Source organism: Sinocyclocheilus anshuiensis, unplaced genomic scaffold (genome assembly GCF_001515605.1).
Source record: "Sinocyclocheilus anshuiensis isolate Anshui unplaced genomic scaffold, SAMN03320099.WGS_v1.1 scaffold818, whole genome shotgun sequence".
In the NCBI taxonomy this organism is placed as follows: Eukaryota; Metazoa; Chordata; class Actinopteri; order Cypriniformes; family Cyprinidae; genus Sinocyclocheilus; species Sinocyclocheilus anshuiensis.
The window spans coordinates 7207-10945 of NW_015546043.1; the positions used below are offsets into that span (position 1 = coordinate 7207).

Consider the following 3739-nt stretch of genomic DNA (forward strand, 5'->3'; position numbering starts at 1 on the left):
GGGGCATATTGGCAAATAAACAAAATATTTAACAGAAGTTATGTCAGATTAAACAAATGGTTTAAACTGCAATGGTGGCTGGATGCTGCACAGGTGTCAGGAGGTATGGGCGAAGAGGATATCCACTGTCTCCCAGCAGCCAGCTATCACCAAAGCCACCCTCTTTAGCCACCTGGCAAACTGCAGAATTGGCCCACACAAAAGAGTCATGTGTGCTTCCAGGCCATTTTGCCACAATGTCAGTGAACATCCCTTGGTGATCACACACTATTTGAACATTAATGGCTGGATAGCCCTTCCTGCAAATGTACAAGGGCTCATTTACCACAGGGCTTGACACTGGGATAAGGGTGCCATCGATGATGCCAATCACTCTGGGGATGTTGTCAATACTGTAGAACTGTTGATTGGCCAGCTGGATTTCTTCAGGAGTTTGGGGGGAAATCAGGATGTTCTTCATAAGCTGTAACAGCAAAGGTGTTACTGCTGTCACAGTTTTGCTGACTGAAGATTTGCTGAGCCCCAGGCCATCACCCACCACCTCTATAAAACTTCCAACAGCATAATAATGCAGTGTAGCTAACAACTGCACCGCTGAACTTAAGGCGTTGTTTCTTCTTGTTGCCCTCTGAAGATGTGGTTTCACAACCTGTAGTAGTTCAAGGATCTTGGCCCTTGGAAGCCGTAATTTTCTTAAGATGGCATCATCAGATAGTGAGTCAAGGGGGGTAAAATGTGTCCCTATGCAGGCATTTATATACACTGCCTGACTTCTGCATTGCCTTCTGTGTCAGAGGACGTTGCTCAGCACATGAGGAGGCCTCAGACGGAGGTGAATCAGGGGAAGAGAGCAATAGACAAGGACCCTTTGGTGATTTTGAAGGCCCAGGCTGGAGAAGGCCTGATGTTGAAGGGCCAGACTGGAGAGGGCCTGATGTTGGAGGCCTGAACTTTGAAGGCAAAGGCCTGGTTGATGCACATGCATCTATACCTCCAAGGATCCCTTCCAATGCTTCAGGCCCCAGGATGGCCAAAACTTTCTCTTCCTCTGTAGTGAGAGGAGGAACTGAATTGATTTCCCCACCAGTCTTGTTTGCTTCCCTCTTACGTGCCACAGCCCTCCGTTTTGTCACACTTGCGAAGTCCCTCCACTTATTCCTGACTTCTTCTGGGCTTTGTGCATACCCATAGCCAGCAGCATTTAATTTTTGAGTGATTTCTGCCCAGATTTTCTTTTTGTCAGCATTTGTAATGCTGTTTTTCAGCTTTTAAAATAGCTGGATTTTATTATTTCCACCTTCTCCAAAAGAACTGCAATTTCATGCTGTGAAAATTGGGGTTTTCGTGTCATTTTCATTAACACATGGCTGAATGGCAAGGGGACTTAAATAGGAAAAATTATTGAGCAAAATAAGCAACAGGTGTCCACAACAGTACATCACAGTTTTTTAAAAACCCATCTTTTTTCAATTGTGCTTAAGAATCAATATTAAATAAGAAATGGTATTTATATGAAATTGTGAAATGACAGACATTGGGATCAGAAAAGAGCACATTTTTAACTCTGTGTGTGTATATGTATATAATTTATTGTGGAATAAATGAATGTTGCGTTATTACTCCACTCCTACGTAATGTCATTTCAAAAGCGTAGGCTATTTAATTCGAGTTGAAGAAAATAAAAAATAAAACCAAATTACTGTAGGTGGCGGTATGTGCTCATGGCACCAGTCGGCTATTAGATCGAAGAAGAAGAACAACTTCATAAGGACAGCTCAAACCAACGTGGTTTAAACGATGGATCTGCGACACAGGTACCATGGTTTAGGGAAACAGTCGTGGCTAGCTAGTTCGTTTCCACAACGATACATCGTACTATGGTGGTTAATCAGTGAGATAGTAGTTGTACGGGAAACGCACCCCTGGTCAGGAGCAGGTTTTCTTTGGTAAAACCAGAGTTTCTTTGGGTCTCCTCCCCCTTTTTAAAGCGTAAGCAATGTTTAAATACCTCAAGTGTAAGCAATGTTTAAATACCTCATTCATTCATTAATGCTGCAAAAATGCTTTTACTGATATGATATTTATTGAATATGTCAAATGTTTGTAAAGTCATGTAGCCTACACCCATGAACCTTTTATACTTGAAGCTTTGCCTGATTGAATCATGTTTTTATGTTTAATTTTTTGTGCTGCCAGTTTTTTTTACCATAAAATTAAGATTACTTAAATAACTTACCGTTCTGCCGGTTTTCATCTCTGATATTATAACAGTGATTAAGATTTAAAGTTATGTATTGCGTAGTATGCGGAAGTCTTCTTGTCTGTGTTGCCATGGTGAATCGTAATTTCGGAGCTCCATTGATCATGACTTTTCAAAGTCGTGGTGAACGCGCTAAACTCAGAGTCAACATACTCAGAGTGGATTGAACTAACTCTAATGCGCTAAACTCAGAGTCAACATACTCAGAGTGGATTGAACTAACGCTGTTCAGCTGTTCTGAAACTGTAAACTCAGAGTTTCCTATTTTGGGGTTTGTTAACCCAGAGTTCAAGTTTTCACTCTGAGTTTGTTGAACCTCCTTTCTGGAATACACCACAGGTGAGACACAAGGCCCACAACTGATCTAAAGTATCCAGATAGAAATTTGTTACCCATTCTCAGTGGGAAAGTACACAAGCAACATTGCTCAACAAAAGTTGCCCAACAAAATTGCTCAAAAAGTTGCCCCGTGTATCATCAGCTTTATGGCTAATATTGTCCACGATTCATTGCTTTTTTTAGTGAAGGATTCAGTTCAGAACTACATACATGAAAAAACTACATAAAAACTACAAAAAAAGCAACATGGCGGATGTGCACGACCTAAAGTTAAGTAGAGTAACGCAATTGACTGTTTGCAAAAACCCACCCTCCTTAGTTACTGTTGCTATGTCCAACAAACTAATGCCGCTCTCACACTACACATCATGTTCTCATGCAGTAAAAAATACATCATGGAGTAAAGAGCAAACTGACAACACGCCGACAGACAGCACTGAGCAGTGTTAGTGTTACTTTGTAACACTCAGCCTAAATAAGGCAGGCTACACAAATAGAAGTTGTTCTGTTTACCTCTTAATCAGGCTGCAGCAAAGTCACATTGTGCAGAGGACTAATCTGATTCCTGTGGTCTTGTCCTGGTGGTTGTCTGAGACAAGGTCTTTACCGGGGATCTGTATCTGGGGCTCATCTAGTTGTCCTGGTCTCCGCTGTCTTTCAGGGCTGTATAACAGCAGCATGTAGGAGACGATCGTAGTGTATCCAAGTGAGCACATTGAGCGTAGCTCATGAACGCCGCTAACCGGCTTCTTTTATCGGACGTATCGGATGTTCTGATCGATGTGACGTCACGGGGATTCCCTGGCGCGTTGCGAGCGAACTCTCGCGAGAATCGCGAGAAGCCACCACACTCGATGGGGCAATACAAACAAAGATACATCAATAACAGCTGTGACACATCAACAATCAAATTAGTATTTAATCAACAGCTTTATAAATATATCCCTCTTATGTGGCCGTGCTACAGTATTAAGACCTTAATAAAAACAAAGCCCTTTGTTGTTGTTTGTTTACTGGCCTACCAAGTCATGTGCATTAAAGGGGTCCTATTATGCTTTTTCACTTTTTTAATTTTAGTCAGTGTGTAGTGTGTATGTTTGGGCATAAAAAAGATCTAGAAAGTTACAAATCTCAAAGTCC

At 41.7% G+C, this 3739-nt stretch overlaps 1 long non-coding RNA gene across 1 annotated transcript in view; it reads left to right on the top strand.

Moving 5' to 3' along the window:
- The first annotated feature begins 1581 nt into the window (after window positions 1–1581).
- LOC107698972 (uncharacterized) overlaps window positions 1582–3739 on the top strand; it is a 14134-nt gene continuing 11976 nt past the window's right edge. Inside the window, exon 1 of the long non-coding RNA XR_001635403.1 lies at window positions 1582–1592. This is a non-coding gene — a long non-coding RNA (uncharacterized LOC107698972). The remainder of the gene's footprint in view (window positions 1593–3739) is intronic.